Consider the following 18468-nt stretch of genomic DNA (forward strand, 5'->3'; position numbering starts at 1 on the left):
TCTCCCCCCTCCTCGGGGACATCTCCTCATCTCCCCCCCTCCTCGGGGACATCTCCCCCCCTCCTCGGGGACATCTCCCCTCCTCCTCGGGGACATCTCCCCCCCTCCTCGGGGACATCTCCCCTCCTCCTCGGGGACATCTCTCCCCCTCCTCGGGGACATCTCCCCCCCTCCTCGGGGACATCTCCCCCCCTCCTCGGGGACATCTCCCCTCCTCCTCGGGGACATCTCCCCCCCTCCTCGGGGACATCTTCCCCCCTCCTCGGGGACATCTCCCCCCCTCCTTGGGGACATCTCCCCTCCTCCTCGGGGACATCTCCCCCCCTCCTCGGGGACATCTCCCCCCCTCCTCGGGGACATCTCCCCTCCTCCTCGGGGACATCTCCCCCCCTCCTCGGGGACTTCTCCCCTCCTCCTCGGGGACATCTCCACATCTTCCCCCCTCCTCGGGGACATCTCCCCTCCTCCTCGGGGACATCTCCCCCCCTCCTCGGGGACATCTCCCCTCCTCCTTGGGGACATCTCCCCCCCTCCTCGGGGACATCTCCCCCCCTCCTCGGGGACATCTCTCCCCCCCTCCTTGGGGACATCTCCCCCCTCCTTCGGGACATCTCCCCCCCTCCTCGGGGACATCTCCCCCCCTCCTTGGGGACATCTCTCCCCCGGAGGGGGGACATCTCCCCATCCCTCCTCGGGGACATCTCCCTCCCTCCTCGGGGACATCTCCCCCCCTCCTCGGGGACATCTCCCCCCCTCCTTGGGGACATCTCTCCCCCGGAGGGGGGACATCTCCCCCCCCCTCCTCGGGGACATCTCCCCCCCTCCTCGGGGACATCTCCCCCCCCTCCTCGGGGACATCTCCCCTCCTCCTCGGGGACATCTCCCCCCCTCTTTGGGGACATCTCCCCCCCTCCTCGGGGACATCTCCCCTCTTCCTCGGGGACATCTCCCCCCCTCCTCGGGGACATCTCCCCCCCTCCTCGGGGACATCTCTCCCCCGGAGGGGGGGACATCTCCCCCCCTCCTCGGGGACAACTCTACCCCTCCTCGGGGACATCTCCCCCCCTTCTTGGAGACATCTCCCTCCCTCCTCGGGGACATCTCCCCCCTCCCTCGTATGTCCGCATGGTTTTGCGGAATCTCAGTGCAGCATCACACCCCTCAGGGGAAAGGAGATGTGGAGCCCCGAGGGGAGTGGGCAGGACTAACCCGGGGCAGTAGAAGAAATAGGGGGGTAGCTCTGACTTAAGAGGGGGGAATGAAAGAGTGGGAAAGGGGCCGAGAGGGCCGAGGGGGCTTCTGTTTGCCTCTCTGTACCCTGTTATCGCCCTGGTGGGGGGCTCTATTATTACACCAGGCGCAGGTCTGCCCCTGGCTGGACCGAGAAGTAGGGGTGCACCCCCCCGGGGAAGGTGCCATTGATGGTGCCGAGATACTCCAGGGTATCTGCGTTGTACCAGGACAGCCGCCCCCCCTCATAGTCCAGGTAGACCCCCAGCCCCTGATCCAGATGGGGGGACAGGCGGGGGGGAGTGAAGAAGAGAATCCAGTACACACCACCATACAACCCCCGCAAAAGAAAGACTCAGCCATTAGGGGGCGCTTCACTGAACGTCTCCACTCCCAGACTCTCCCCTACGACCCCCACTGACCACGGCCCCCACTGCAGAATCTGTACCTCCCAGTAATGCCTCCCCGAGGTGAACCCCTCCCGCCCCAGCACTGAGGGCCAGTCATTGAATATCCTGTGATTGTCCGTCCAGGACTGGCGTCTGTCTGTCCCTGTCACACGTCTCCCGTCCTCTGAAAGGATCACATCTTCATCAGCCATGTCTGGATCCAGAGTCACCAGCGCTGCAGAGAGAGAGAGGGTTAATGACACACTGTGTGACCTCAGGCAAGTCACTGTCCCATCCAGAGACCCCAGCACTGCACAGAGAGGAGAGAGAGTTAAAGACACACTGTGTGACGTCAGACAAGCCACTGTCCACTCAGAGACCACAGCACTGCAGAGAGAGGAGAGAGTTACTGACACACTGTGTGACCTCAGACAAGTCAATGTCCCACACAGAGACCCCTGCACTGCAGAGAGAGGAGAGAGGTAATGACACACTGTGTGACTTCAGGCAAGTCACTGTCCCACCCAGAGACCCCAGCACTGTACAGAGAGGAGAGAGAGTTAATGACACACTGTGTGACCTCAGACAAGTCACTGTCCCACCCAGCACTGCACAGAGAGGAGAGAGAGTTAATGACACACTTTGTGACCTCAGACAAGTCACTGTCCCACCCAGAGACCACAGCACTGCAGAGAGAGAGAGAGAGAGAGAGTTAATGACACACTGTGTGACCTCAAACAAGTCACTGTCCCACCAGAGACCACAGCACTGCAGAGAGAGAGAGAGTCAATGACACACAGTGACCTCAGACAAGTCACTGTCCCACCCAGAGACCCCAGCACTGCAGAGAGAGAGAGAGAGAGAGAGAGAGAGAGTTAATGACACACTGTGTGACCTCAAACAAGTCACTGTCCCACCAGAGACCACAGCACTGCAGAGAGAGGGAGAGTCAATGACACACAGTGACCTCAGACAAGTCACTGTCCCACCCAGAGACCCCAGCCCTGAAGAGAGAGGAGAGAGAGAGAGAGTTAATGACACACTGTGGGACCTCAGACAAGTCACTGTCCCACCCAGAGATCCCAGCACTGCTGAGAGAGAAAGAGAGTTAATGACACACTGTGTGACCTCAGACAAGTCACTGTCCCTCCCAGAGACCCCAGCGCTGCAGAGAGAGGAGAGAGAGTTAATGACACACTGTGTGACCTCAGACAAATCACTGTCCCACAGAGAGACTCCAGCACTGCAGAGAGGAGAGAGTTAATGACACACTGTGTGACCCCAGACAAGTCACTGTCCCACAGAGAGACTCCAGCACTGCAGAGAGGAGAGAGTTAATGGCACACAGTGTGACCTCAGACAAGTCACTGTCCCACCAGAGACCCCAGCACCGCACAGAGAGGAGAGAGAGTTAATGACACACTGTGTGACCTCAGGCAAGTCACTGTCCCATCCAGAGACCCCAGCACTGCACAGAGAGGAGAGAGAGTTAATGACACACTGTGTGACCTCAGACAAGTCACTGTCCCACAGAGAGACTCCAGCACTGCAGAGAGGAGAGAGTTAATGGCACACAGTGTGACCTCAGACAAGTCACTGTCCCACCAGAGACCCCAGCACCGCACAGAGAGGAGAGAGAGTTAATGACACACTGTGTGACCTCAGGCAAGTCACTGTCCCATCCAGAGACCCCAGCACTGCACAGAGAGGAGAGAGAGTTAATGACACACTGTGTGACCTCAGACAAGTCACTGTCCACCAGAGACCCCAGCACTGCAGAGTGAGGAGAGAGAGTTAATGACACACTGTGTGACCTCAGACAAGTCACTGTCCCACCCAGAGACCCCAGCACTGCAGAGTGAGGAGAGAGAGTTAATGACACACTGTGTGACCTCAGACAAGTCACTGTCCACCCAGAGACCACAGCACTGCAGAGAGAGGAGAGAGAGAGTTAATGACACACCGTGTGACCTCAGAGAAGTCACTGTCCCACCCAGAGACCCCAGAGCTGGCGAGAGAGGAGAGTTAAAGACACACTGTGTGACGTCAGACAAGCCACTGTCCACTCAGAGACCACAGCACTGCAGAGAGAGTTAAAGACACACTGTGTGACGTCAGACAAGCCACTGTCCACTCAGAGACCACAGCACTGCAGAGAGAGGAGAGAGTTACTGACAGACTGTGTGACCTCAGACAAGGCAATGTCCCACACAGAGACCCCTGCACTGCAGAGAGAGGAGAGAGGTAATGACACACTGTGTGACTTCAGGCAAGTCACTGTCCCACCCAGAGACCCCAGCACTGTACAGAGAGGAGAGAGAGTTAATGACACACTGTGTGACCTCAGACAAGTCACTGTCCCACCCAGCACTGCACAGAGAGGAGAGAGAGTTAATGACACACTGTGTGACCTCAGACAAGTTACTGACTGTCCCACCCAGCACTGCACAGAGAGGAGAGAGAGTTAATGACATACTTTGTGACCTCAGACAAGTCACTGTCCCACCCAGAGACCACAGCACTGCAGAGAGAGAGAGAGAGAGTTAATGACACACTGTGTGACCTCAAACAAGTCACTGTCCCACCAGAGACCACAGCACTGCAGAGAGAGAGAGAGTCAATGACACACAGTGACCTCAGACAAGTCACTGTCCCACCCAGAGACCCCAGCCCTGAAGAGAGAGGAGAGATAGAGAGAGTTAATGACACACTGTGGGACCTCAGACAAGTCATTGTCCCACCCAGAGATCCCAGCACTGCTGAGAGAGAAAGAGAGTTAATGACACACTGTGTGACCTCAGACAAGTCACTGTCCCTCCCAGAGACCCCAGCGCTGCAGAGAGAGGAGAGAGAGTTAATGACACACTGTGTGACCTCAGACATATCACTGTCCCACAGAGAGACTCCAGCACTGCAGAGAGGAGAGAGTTAATGACACACTGTGTGACCCCAGACAAGTCACTGTCTGTTGGACCTGGGCCTCTTGGCAGGGTCATCCCTAAACTTTTTGCCTTCCTCCAATACTCTCTCTGACCTATTTTGTTTGGTTTAATGACTCTGGCCACTTTACCGCTGCTGACCAGTGCTAAAGTGCATATGCTCTCCCTACTGAAAATTGTACATGTGATTGATGTCCACAATTGGTTCATTGGATTTACTGTTAGTCCCTAGTAAAGTGCACCAGGAGTGCCAGGGCTTGTAAGTGCCAATACTGCTAGTGGGCCTGCAGCGCTGGTTGCGCCACCCACAGAAGCAGCCTTAAAATGTGTCTAGGGTCTGCCATTGCAGAACCTGCGTGCAGTCTGGTACTGTCATGCTGGCTGGGCAAGTGCACACACTTGCCAGCCCTAAACCTTCCCTTAACTTCATATTAGTCACCCCTATGGTAGGCCTGAGGGCAGGGTGCATTGTAAGTGTAAGGTAGGACAAGCCCTGATGTGTGTGGCATGTCCTAATAGTGAATTACAACCAAATTCGTTTTTCACTATTGTAAGGCTACCTGCTCCCTTTAGGCCAGAATGGGCTGCTGGAATTTATTACACTCTATAATCCCAGCAGGCTCAGGGAACATGGTAGAGAGTCATGTTTAGTATGCCTGAACTCAGAATAATAAAATATTTCTTTTAGTAAAGTTTATTTTAATATCCTGGGTTTGCAAATGCTACTTTTAGAAAGTTAGCATTTGCTTGCCTAACCATTTCAGCCCACCTCTGCTCTTGTGTGTATCTGACTGTCTGAGTTGTGTGAGTGACAGGGCTGGGTGTGGACAGTGGGTGAATAGCAGGATGACACCTTAGTGGGAGGTGGGAGTTTCCCTGAATGATACATCAGGCTGTGCTCTGCCTCCACAATGCTGGCTCCCCCCCCCTGGGGAGCGACTGATGACTCAGCCTGCACCTGGCCCAGGAAGGACCGAAGCTTGTCAACAAAGTGCTCAAGCTGCCCCTGTCTTCACAATGCCGGCTCCGCCCCCCTGGGGAGCGGCTGATGTGCCTGCCCTCACACTGAATGCAGAAGCAGAAGTACCCATCACAAGTGCTCAGGGACTGAGAACAGTTATGCAGAGGCCCCCCTGGCCTGTAAGAACAAAAGAAACTGGGTATAGAAGTAGGAGCCCTGCTCCTTGTAAATCAGATCCAGTTTGCGCAAAGAAGAAGCTCTGCCTGATGAGAAGGACCCTGGAAGCTGCAAGGAGAAGTACTGACTCTGACCCCAAGAGACTGGCCTGTGGTGGGTGCCTTGCTGCTGAAGGAGAGCAGGAGAAGAAAGACTGAAAGACTTTGCTTTTATTCATCTTGTGCCAAACTTTTACCAAGATCTCCAAGGGCTTGCTGTGGAACTTGCCCCCTGACCAGCGCCCCAGGAACAGTGGGCGCTACCCTGTCCCCCTGGAAGAAGGAGCTGCTGTGAGCCAGCAATCCGATCGACGCAGCTGCTGAAGGAAAGAGGAGCGCGCCGTGAAAGAATCCCTGCGCCCCTCCTAAGAGGCCCTTGGCACCCCGTCCCGCCGAGCACCGCATCTGCTAACTGGCCGGCACCAGGTGACACCGTAAGGCCCAGCCTCGCTGGCCTAATCACCGTCCCTACCGCCTGCCTAACTGCGAAGCATCGCAAGAACGGACTTTGCCAAGTAACTGCTGTGACCTGAGAGGCTTGTGTGCGCCTCACGCTGCTACCCGGGGCTCTGCCCCCCTTTTCCAGGATCTGAGGTGTGTCGCCGTCTGCCCGACCCGCGCCGCAACGCCAACCTCCGAGCCAGAGCCGAGCCGCCGCTCGCTCCAACCCCGGGAGGAAGACACCGCGACGTGGACCGCCGAGCCGACCTGCACCCGACCCCCAAGAAAGACAAAGGTACTGTTTTCCGTCCCGCGGTGCGAGCCCCTGTCCCGCCTCGCTCGCACCGCCCTCTGCCTCAGCCGAGCCCCCGGAGCCGCGCAGTGAGCACTCCCCGGGCCCCCGCTCTCTCCCCTGACAGCCGCGCAGCGCGCTCGTCAGGCTGACAGTGACTCCCCGGCCGCCGATCTCGCTAGAAGCGTGAGATTGGGCAGACCGGGTCCGATCGTGGGCGCAGAGAGGCCCTGGCTGAGTGCAATTCTTACCAGAGGAACGTACCAGGACTAGGGAAGAGTCCGCAACCCTTTTCAAAAGCACAAGAACAATTCTTTTAAACGCTGAACACGAACTGTGGCCCATTTTCAAGAGAATAACTGGAATTGAATTTTGCCTACTTAAGACTGTATTTACAAGCCTGCGTAAAGTTTATATAAAGAGATATATTTTTACAAAGAATCCAGTCTTGTGTCATTGTGTGGTGGGTTGTTGGTTTATTGTGTGTGATGCGGCAAATGTTTAACCCAATGTACTCCAGAGTTTAGCCTAGACTGCTTGCGCCACACTACCTAACGGGTAAGCAGGGGTTATTTCTGGGAGTAATCCTTTGCCCTGACTTAGAGGAGAGGGTCCCCGCTTGTCGCAAGTACTTACCTGCGCCAACCGGAGACCCCCAATTCTAACATTGGACGCAGCGGTGAGGATCTCGAATTTACATTTGCAGTGTCCATACATTGACTAGTGACCATTGCACAGTGATTACAATCCAGTAACTAAGCCACAGACTTTTTTTTATTTATGTGTTGCTAGAAGAGATCTCCATGTGTTTTTGAAGTCATGCCGGTGTCAGTGAAAATGGAAAAGGCACCATCCATTTCTTCTATTGACTGTGATTGGGAGAAACTAGAAAACTATACCGGGAAACAGCTCAAGAGCTTCTGCAAAAATTTGAACATTTCCATGACCGGTCTCTCCAGAAGGGAGCAGTTCCAAAAGGCGCTGAGGGCCTGGGTCAAGGCAAGGAATGCCCCTGGAAAGGATTTTGAATTTGAGGATGCAGAACAGCAGCTGGAGGGACCCCTGACTCCAGAGTGGAGGGGTGCAACCTCCCCATTGGGTAGCAGTGTTTCTGGCCGAGGTCTGTCACCAGAGGAGCTGGCGGACAGACAGGCCACCCGAGAACATGAAATGAAGTTGGCGGAGCTGAAATGGAATTGCCAACTGGAGCTAGAATCTAGGAAGTTAGCCCTGGAAGAAATGAAAATGGAGCTTGCGCATGACTTAAGAATGAGGAAACTTGACTTGGAGCTCGAGGGGCTTGAGGCCAGGAGGGCTTCAGCCCAGCAACAAGAAAGGTGTGTAGCTCAGAGATTGAGCTTTGCTGAGTTGGAGGTGGAGTCCAGCTCAGATGGTGGCAGCAACATTAAGGTATCTAGTGCTGACAGCATAGTGCGCGCACCTAGAGATATGGCACCTGACTTGGAGGGGGTTAACTTACACCAGGAGGTTCAAGGGCATGAGGTAGCTCCAGTAGTGCGCAGCGACCCTGAAGGGAATAGGGTGACTGGCGTAGGAGTTCATGGTCCTAGTGGTGGGAGGGATTCCCCCATGGTTGAGGTCCTGGTGGGTGAGTGTAAGGACCGCCCAGAAGAGTGTGGGTTGTGTGGCAGAGACAGTCCGCTACTGTCTGGCCAGTCTCAGAAGGATGGTGTGGAGTATGTGTGTGAGGCGCTGGATGGTGAGGTGAAGGATAGTTTGATTAACCCTGCTATGGGGCTGTGTAATCCAATTGTGGGAGAGCATACTTTAAGTCCCAGTTTTCCAGAGCTATGCCAACACCTGTTTGAGAGTGAGTTCTCTGACCCCAGGGAGCTCACATTGGAGGCAGACCTTGTGGTGGATTCCAGAGGGTCTGGAGAGGCATTGGGGTGTGATCCTGTGGGGAGTGGCTCAGGTATCTTCCAGCCCAGAGTGGTGGAAGTGGCGCAGAGTAGCCCAGCTAGGTCCTGTGGTAGTGAGAGGGGTGTAGGGCCTCACGTCCTGTCCTTGAGGGGAAGGAGTGAGAATGGGTTGTGTCCCGGTAGTGCCCAACCTCAGTCTCAGAGCCTGGATGGTTCTTTAAGGGAACACCAGGTGGGGAGCCTAGGCTGTCCGGATGAGTCACCCGCTGAGGGGGATCCCCCAGTGGCTAGAGAACGTGGAGGCTCTGTAAACAGAGCTCCAGTAGTTCTGGTGTCTGGCAGTACCACTCCAGTTGGGAGGGTGCAGAAGTCCAGAAGGAGGGGCGAGAGGGGGAAACAGTCCCCAGTGGAAGACCCAGTGGGTCAGGGGCCAGCCAGCAGGGCTGCGTCCCCAGTGAATGACCATGGGGACACCACTTCTGTCCTGGGGGATCTTCCCGCACTGTCAGATGGACAGGGGTTGGGAGATCTGCGCCAGGCAGACTGTCGCACGGCACATGAGCTATGTGCCACCCTCAGGGGGGGCATGCGTGCTCCCCGGGAAGTCCTGGTGCGCCAGGCAAGAGTTCAACTGCAGGGTTGGGTCCCTGAGTTGGAGAGCCAGGTTCAGGTGTTGTCTGATCTGGAGGGCAGGACCACTGTAATCAGTGTCCTGACCCATGTCACTTCTAGGGGTACCACTCCAGTTGGGAGTGGGCAGTACTCTGGAAGGGGGTGCAGAGGGAGGAAGTCATCGCCTCTGACCCCGGTTCAACTAGAGGGTCTAGACCCTAGGTTTAAGGGCCAGGTGCAGGGTGTCCCCCCTGACCTGGTGCCCCAGTTGCAGGATAGCACCCCTGAACTGGTGGGCAGATTGTGCAGGTCACCTGCCACAGGTGCCCTGACAATTCTGAAAGGGGGTACCACTCCAGGTGGGAGGGTACAAAGCCCCAAGGAGGAGGACCGGGTGTGGGAAAGCCCACCCCAGTTTTTGGTCCAGCTGCCAGGTACAGGCCTGGAGCTGGTGGGTCAGTGCCAGGATGACATACCTGACCTGACAGGAGGGAGAGTGGACAAAGGGTGCCAAGCACCTGGGGCTACTGCCCCCCACTCTCTGAGGCCACAGAGGTTTGGGAGCCCTGAGAGGCATGAGGCCTGGGTCTCAGCCCTGACTACTGTCAGTGGCCACTGTGATTTGATGACTGTCTGTTGGGACACACCTGTGAGCGAGTTAAGGTTAGAGGCTGCACAGGTGGTGTCCACAGAGGAAGAGAAGGGTGCCCCATGGAGTAGCTGGGTGGACCCTGAGAGTATGTACAGAGGATTTAAAATAGGTTCTGATTGGCGTAGAACTGGAATGTGCCCCTGCTGTTGCGGGCCAGGTCCATGTTCTATCGCCCCAAGCAGGGAAGCCCATCACAGTGGTGATTGGTCTACCCTGCGTTTTGGCTGGAAGGGGGTTGTGTTGGACCTGGGCCTCTTGGCAGGGTCATCCCTAAACTTTTTGCCTTCCTCCAATACTCTCTCTGACCTATTTTGTTTGGTTTAATGACTCTGGCCACTTTACCGCTGCTGACCAGTGCTAAAGTGCATATGCTCTCCCTACTGAAAATTGTACATGTGATTGATGTCCACAATTGGTTCATTGGATTTACTGTTAGTCCCTAGTAAAGTGCACCAGGAGTGCCAGGGCTTGTAAGTGCCAATACTGCTAGTGGGCCTGCAGCGCTGGTTGCGCCACCCACAGAAGCAGCCTTAAAATGTGTCTAGGGTCTGCCATTGCAGAACCTGCGTGCAGTCTGGTACTGTCATGCTGGCTGGGCAAGTGCACACACTTGCCAGCCCTAAACCTTCCCTTAACTTCATATTAGTCACCCCTATGGTAGGCCTGAGGGCAGGGTGCATTGTAAGTGTAAGGTAGGACAAGCCCTGATGTGTGTGGCATGTCCTAATAGTGAATTACAACCAAATTCGTTTTTCACTATTGTAAGGCTACCTGCTCCCTTTAGGCCAGAATGGGCTGCTGGAATTTATTACACTCTATAATCCCAGCAGGCTCAGGGAACATGGTAGAGAGTCATGTTTAGTATGCCTGAACTCAGAATAATAAAATATTTCTTTTAGTAAAGTTTATTTTAATATCCTGGGTTTGCAAATGCTACTTTTAGAAAGTTAGCATTTGCTTGCCTAACCATTTCAGCCCGCCTCTGCTCTTGTGTGTATCTGACTGTCTGAGTTGTGTGAGTGACAGGGCTGGGTGTGGACAGTGGGTGAATAGCAGGATGACACCTTAGTGGGAGGTGGGAGTTTCCCTGAATGATGCATCAGGCTGTGCTCTGCCTCCACAATGCTGGCTCCGCCCCCCTGGGGAGCGACTGATGACTCAGCCTGCACCTGGCCCAGGAAGGACCGAAGCTTGTCAACAAAGTGCTCAAGCTGCCCCTGTCTTCACAATGCCGGCTCCGCCCCCCTGGGGAGCGGCTGATGTGCCTGCCCTCACACTGAATGCAGAAGCAGAAGTACCCATCACAAGTGCTCAGGGACTGAGAACAGTTATGCAGAGGCCCCCCTGGCCTGTAAGAACAAAAGAAACTGGGTATAGAAGTAGGAGCCCTGCTCCTTGTAAATCAGATCCAGTTTGCGCAAAGAAGAAGCTCTGCCTGATGAGAAGGACCCTGGGAGCTGCAAGGAGAAGTACTGACTCTGACCCCAAGAGACTGGCCTGTGGTGGGTGCCTTGCTGCTGAAGGAGAGCAGGAGAAGAAAGACTGAAAGACTTTGCTTTTATTCATCTTGTGCCAAACTTTTACCAAGATCTCCAAGGGCTTGCTGTGGAACTTGCCCCCTGACCAGCGCCCCAGGAACAGTGGGCGCTACCCTGTCCCCCTGGAAGGAGCTGCTGTGAGCCAGCAATCCGATCGACGCAGCTGCTGAAGGAAAGAGGAGCGCGCCGTGAAAGAATCCCTGCGCCCCTCCTAAGAGGCCCTTGGCACCCCGTCCCGCCGAGCACCGCATCTGCTAACTGGCCGGCACCAGGTGACACCGTAAGGCCCAGCCTCGCTGGCCTAATCACCGTCCCTACCGCCTGCCTAACTGCGAAGCATCGCAAGAACGGACTTTGCCAAGTAACTGCTGTGACCTGAGAGGCTTGTGTGCGCCTCACGCTGCTACCCGGGGCTCTGCCCCCCTTTTCCAGGATCTGAGGTGTGTCGCCGTCTGCCCGACCCGCGCCGCAACGCCAACCTCCGAGCCAGAGCCGAGCCGCCGCTCGCTCCAACCCCGGGAGGAAGACACCGCGACGTGGACCGCCGAGCCGACCTGCACCCGACCCCCAAGAAAGACAAAGGTACTGTTTTCCGTCCCGCGGTGCGAGCCCCTGTCCCGCCTCGCTCGCACCGCCCTCTGCCTCAGCCGAGCCCCCGGAGCCGCGCAGTGAGCACTCCCCGGGCCCCCGCTCTCTCCCCTGACAGCCGCGCAGCGCGCTCGTCAGGCTGACAGTGACTCCCCGGCCGCCGATCTCGCTAGAAGCGTGAGATTGGGCAGACCGGGTCCGATCGTGGGCGCAGAGAGGCCCTGGCTGAGTGCAATTCTTACCAGAGGAACGTACCAGGACTAGGGAAGAGTCCGCAACCCTTTTCAAAAGCACAAGAACAATTCTTTTAAACGCTGAACACGAACTGTGGCCCATTTTCAAGAGAATAACTGGAATTGAATTTTGCCTACTTAAGACTGTATTTACAAGCCTGCGTAAAGTTTATATAAAGAGATATATTTTTACAAAGAATCCAGTCTTGTGTCATTGTGTGGTGGGTTGTTGGTTTATTGTGTGTGATGCGGCAAATGTTTAACCCAATGTACTCCAGAGTTTAGCCTAGACTGCTTGCGCCACACTACCTAACGGGTAAGCAGGGGTTATTTCTGGGAGTAATCCTTTGCCCTGACTTAGAGGAGAGGGTCCCCGCTTGTCGCAAGTACTTACCTGCGCCAACCGGAGACCCCCAATTCTAACACTGTCCCACCAGAGACCCCAGCACCGCACAGAGAGGAGAGAGAGTTAATGACACACTGTGTGACCTCAGACAAGTCACTGTCCCACAGAGAGACTCCAGCACTGCAGAGAGGAGAGAGTTAATGGCACACAGTGTGACCTCAGACAAGTCACTGTCCCACCAGAGACCCCAGCACCGCAAAGAGAGGAGAGAGAGTTAATGACACACTGTGTGACCTCCGACAAGTCACTGTCCCATCCAGAGACCCCAGCACTGCACAGAGAGGAGAGAGAGTTAATGACACACTGTGTGACCTCAGACAAGTCACTGTCCCACCAGAGACCCCAGCACTGCAGAGTGAGGAGAGAGAGTTAATGACACACTGTGTGACCTCAGACAAGTCACTGTCCCACCCAGCCACCCCAGCACTGCAGAGTGAGGAGAGAGAGTTAATGACACACTGTGTGACCTCAGACAAGTCACTGTCCCTCCCAGAGACCCCAGCACTGCAGAGAGGAGAGAGTTAATGACACACTGTGTGACCTCAGACAAGTCACTGTCCCACCAGAGACCTCAGCACTGCAGAGAGAGGAGAGAGAGTTAATGACACACTGTGTGACCTCAGACAAGCCACTGTCCCACCCAGAGATCCCAGCACTACAGAGAGAGAGAGAGAGAGAGAGAGTTAAAGACACACTGTGTGACCTCAGACAAGTCACTGTCCCACCCAGAGACCCCAGCGCTGCAGAGAGGAGAGAGTTAATGACACACTTTGTGACCTCAGACAAGTCACTGTCCCACCAGAGACCTCAGCACTGCAGAGAGAGGAGAGAGAGTTAATGACACACTGTGTGACCTCAGACAAGCCACTGTCCCACCCAGAGATACCAGCACTACATAGAGAGAGAGAGAGAGAGAGAGAGTTAAAGACACACTGTGTGACCTCAGACAAGTCACTGTCCCACCCAGAGACCACAGCACTGCAGAGAGAGGAGAGAGAGAGTTAATAACACACTGTGTGACCTCAGACAAGTCACTGTCCCACCAGAGACCCCAGTGCTGCTGAGAGGGGAGATAGAGTTAATGTCACACTGTGTGACCTCAGACAAGTCACTGTCCCACCAGAGACCTCAGCACTGCAGAGAGAGGAGAGAGAGTTAATGACACACTGTGTGACCTCAGACAAGCCACTGTCCCACCCAGAGATCCCAGCACTACAGAGAGAGAGAGAGAGAGAGAGAGTTAAAGACACACTGTGTGACCTCAGACAAGTCACTGTCCCACCCAGAGACCCCAGCGCTGCAGAGAGGAGAGAGTTAATGACACACTTTGTGACCTCAGACAAGTCACTGTCCCACCAGAGACCTCAGCACTGCAGAGAGAGGAGAGAGAGTTAATGACACACTGTGTGACCTCAGACAAGCCACTGTCCCACCCAGAGATACCAGCACTACATAGAGAGAGAGAGAGAGAGAGTTAATGACACACTGTGGGACCTCAGACAAGTCATTGTCCCACCCAGAGATCCCAGCACTGCTGAGAGAGAAAGAGAGTTAATGACACACTGTGTGACCTCAGACAAGTCACTGTCCCTCCCAGAGACCCCAGCGCTGCAGAGAGAGGAGAGAGAGTTAATGACACACTGTGTGACCTCAGACATATCACTGTCCCACAGAGAGACTCCAGCACTGCAGAGAGGAGAGAGTTAATGACACACTGTGTGACCCCAGACAAGTCACTGTCCCACCAGAGACCCCAGCACCGCACAGAGAGGAGAGAGAGTTAATGACACACTGTGTGACCTCAGACAAGTCACTGTCCCACAGAGAGACTCCAGCACTGCAGAGAGGAGAGAGTTAATGGCACACAGTGTGACCTCAGACAAGTCACTGTCCCAGCAGAGACCCCAGCACCGCACAGAGAGGAGAGAGAGTTAATGACACACTGTGTGACCTCCGACAAGTCACTGTCCCATCCAGAGACCCCAGCACTGCACAGAGAGGAGAGAGAGTTAATGACACACTGTGTGACCTCAGACAAGTCACTGTCCCACCAGAGACCCCAGCACTGCAGAGTGAGGAGAGAGAGTTAATGACACACTGTGTGACCTCAGACAAGTCACTGTCCCACCCAGCCACCCCAGCACTGCAGAGTGAGGAGAGAGAGTTAATGACACACTGTGTGACCTCAGACAAGTCACTGTCCCACCAGAGACCCCAGCACTGCAGAGAGAGGAGAGAGAGTTAATGACACACTGTGTGACCTCAGACAAGTCACTGTCCCACCCAGCCACCCCAGCACTGCAGAGTGAGGAGAGAGAGTTAATGACACACTGTGTGACCTCAGACAAGTCACTGTCCCTCCCAGAGACCCCAGCACTGCAGAGAGGAGAGAGTTAATGACACACTGTGTGACCTCAGACAAGTCACTGTCCCACCAGAGACCTCAGCACTGCAGAGAGAGGAGAGAGAGTTAATGACACACTGTGTGACCTCAGACAAGCCACTGTCCCACCCAGAGATCCCAGCACTACAGAGAGAGAGAGAGAGAGAGAGAGAGTTAAAGACACACTGTGTGACCTCAGACAAGTCACTGTCCCACCCAGAGACCCCAGCGCTGCAGAGAGGAGAGAGTTAATGACACACTTTGTGACCTCAGACAAGTCACTGTCCCACCAGAGACCTCAGCACTGCAGAGAGAGGAGAGAGAGTTAATGACACACTGTGTGACCTCAGACAAGCCACTGTCCCACCCAGAGATACCAGCACTACATAGAGAGAGAGAGAGAGAGAGTTAAAGACACACTGTGTGACCTCAGACAAGTCACTGTCCCACCCAGAGACCACAGCACTGCAGAGAGAGGAGAGAGAGAGTTAATAACACACTATGTGACCTCAGACAAGTCACTGTCCCACCAGAGACCCCAGTGCTGCTGAGAGGGGAGATAGAGTTAATGTCACACTGTGTGACCTCAGACAAGTCACTGTCCCACCAGTGACCTCAGCACTGCAGAGAGAGGAGAGAGAGTTAATGACACACTGTGTGACCTCAGACAAGCCACTGTCCCACCCAGAGATCCCAGCACTACAGAGAGAGAGAGAGAGAGAGAGTTAAAGACACACTGTGTGACCTCAGACAAGTCACTGTCCCACCCAGAGCCCCTAGCGCTGCAGAGAGGAGAGAGTTAATGACACACTTTGTGACCTCAGACAAGTCACTGTCCCACCAGAGACCTCAGCACTGCAGAGAGAGGAGAGAGAGAGTTAATGACACACTGTGTGACCTCAGACAAGCCACTGTCCCACCCAGAGATACCAGCACTACATAGAGAGAGAGAGAGAGAGAGAGAGAGAGTTAAAGACACACTGTGTGACCTCAGACAAGTCACTGTCCCACCCAGAGACCACAGCACTGCAGAGAGAGGAGAGAGAGAGTTAATGACACACTGTGTGACCTCAGACAAGTCACTGTCCCACCAGAGACCCCAGTGCTGCAGAGAGGGGAGATAGAGTTAATGTCACACTGTGTGACCTCAGACAAGTCACTGTCCCACCAGAGACCTCAGCACTGCAGAGAGAGGAGAGAGAGTTAATGACACACTGTGTAACCTCAGACAAGTCACTGTCCCACCAGAGACCCCAGCGCTGCAGAGAGTGGAGAGAGAGTTAATGACACACTGTGTGACCTCAGACAAGTCACTGTCCCACCAGAGACCCCAGTGCTGCAGAGGGTGGAGAGAGAGTTAATGACACACTGTGAGACCTCAGACAAGTCACTGTCCAACCAGAGACCCTAGCACTGCAGAGAGAGAGGAGAGAGAGTTAATGACACACTGTGTGACCTCAGACAAGCCACTGTCCACCCAGAGACCACAGCACTGCAGAGAGAGGAGAGAGAGTTAATGACACACTGTGTGACCTCAGACAAGCCACTGTCCACCCAGAGACCACAGCACTGCAGAGAGAGGAGAGAGAGAGTTAATGACACACCGTGTGACCTCAGAGAAGTCACTGTCCCACCCAGAGACCCCAAAGCTGGCGAGAGAGGAGAGAGAGAGTTAATAACACACTGTGTGATCTAAGACAAGTCACTGTCCCACCCAGAGAACCCTGCACTGCAGAGAGAGGAAAACGAGTTAATGACACACTGTGTGACCTCAGACAAGTTGCCGTCCCACCCAGAGACTCCAGCACTACAGAGAGAGGAGAGAGAGTTAATGACACACTGTGTGACCTCAGACAAGCCACTGTCCCACCAGAGACCCCAGTGCTGCAGAGAGAGGAGAGAGAGTTAATGACACACTGTGTGACCTCAGACAAGTCACTGTCATACCCAGAGACCCCAGCACTGCAGAGAGAGGAGAGAGAGTTACTGACACACTGTGTGACCTCAGACAACTCACTGTCCCACCCAGCACTGGACAGAGAGGAGAGAGTTAATGACACACTGTGTGACCTCAGACAAGTCACTGTCCCACCAGTGACCCCAGGCTGCAGAGAGAGGAGAGAGAGTTAATGACACACTGTGTGACCTCAGACAAGTCACTGTCCCACCCAGAGAACCCTGCACTGCAGAGAGAGGAGAGAGAGAGTTAATGAAGCACTGTGTTACCTCAGACAAGTCACTGTCATACCCAGAGACCCCAGCACTGCAGAGAGGAGAGAGAGTTAATGACACACTGTGGGACCTCAGACAAGTCACTGTCCCACCCAGAGACCCCAGCACTGCAGAGAGAGGAGAGAGAGTTATTGACACACTGTGTGACCTCAGACAAGTCACTGTCCCACCCAGAGAACCCTCCACTGCAGAGAGAGGAAAAAGAGTTAATGACACACTGTGTGACCTCAGACAAGTTACTGTCCTACCCAGAGACTCCAGCACTACAGAGAGAGGAGAGAGAGTTAATTACACACTGTGTGACCTCAGACAAGCCACTGTCCCACCAGAGACCCCAGTGCTGCAGAGAGAGGAGAGAGAGTTAATGTCACACTGTGTGAACTCAGACAAGTCACTGTCCCACCAGAGACCCCAACACTGCAGAGAGAGGAGAGAGAGTTAATGACACACTGTGTGAGCTCAGACAAGTCACTGTCCCATCAGAAACCCCAGCATTGCAGAGAGAGGAGAGAGTTAACGACACACTGTGTGACCTCAGACAAGTCACTGTCCCACCAGAGACCCCAGCATTGCAGAGAGATGAGAGAGTTGACACACTGTGTGACCTCAGACAAGTCACTGTCCTACCCAGAGATTCCAACACTGCAGAGAGAGGAGAGAGAGTTAATGACACACTGTGTGACCTCAGACAAGTCACTGTCCCACCAGAGACAGACACCAGCACTGCAGAGAGGAGAGAGTTAATGACACACTGTGTGACCTCATATAAGACACTGTCCCACCAGAGACCCCTGCACCACAGAGAGAGAGAGAGAGAGTTAATGACACACTGTGTGACCTCAGACAAGTCACTGTCCCACCAGAGACCCCAACACTGCAGAGAGAGGAGAGAGAGCTAATGACACAATGTGTGACCTGAGAAAGTTAACCATCAGCGTGTCGGGTTCCCGACACGCTGATGGTTACGCGTCGTGACAGCTGCATTACTTTAGTTGTCCCCTGAGGAAGGGCTTCTTCATCAGCCCGAAATGCATTGGGGAAGATATATGACTGGATTATGTTGACGTTTGATAAAATTCATGAACTTTGATTTATGATGAACTCTTGACTAAGTATTAAATACTTTTGGAACCCTAACATGAGGTGGAATCAATTTTGATGAACTGTTTATAGACAATTTTGTCTATGCTTCAAGCTGTGCAACAGGGTGTCTCCTTCCAAATGGGGGGAGCTTTGTATTAGTTCTTCACTGTTCCTTTCTCAGGGAATATAATCGGTAGAGTCCTGGGATGTTGGCCTGTGAGAAAATAGAATGGGGAACAACCAAGGGCAGAGTGTACTGTGTTGTTGTAAGTGAATTCGGCTAAAGGCAGGGCATCTAACCAATCTGTGGATAGAGTGGTAGTTAAACAACGTAGGCTTTGCTCCAAATATTGGTTAACTTTCTCAGTCTGACCATCAGTCCGAGGATGGA

General features: G+C 54.3%; 1 pseudogene; it reads right to left on the reverse strand.

Annotated features, from left to right (window-relative positions):
* Positions 1-1348: 1348 nt before the first annotated feature.
* The window catches only part of LOC147666533 (butyrophilin subfamily 1 member A1-like), a 147917-nt pseudogene continuing 130797 nt past the window's right edge, over positions 1349-18468 (reverse strand).

Source organism: Lissotriton vulgaris, unplaced genomic scaffold, assembly GCF_964263255.1.
Source record: "Lissotriton vulgaris unplaced genomic scaffold, aLisVul1.2 SCAFFOLD_352, whole genome shotgun sequence".
Classification (NCBI taxonomy): domain Eukaryota; kingdom Metazoa; phylum Chordata; class Amphibia; order Caudata; family Salamandridae; genus Lissotriton; species Lissotriton vulgaris.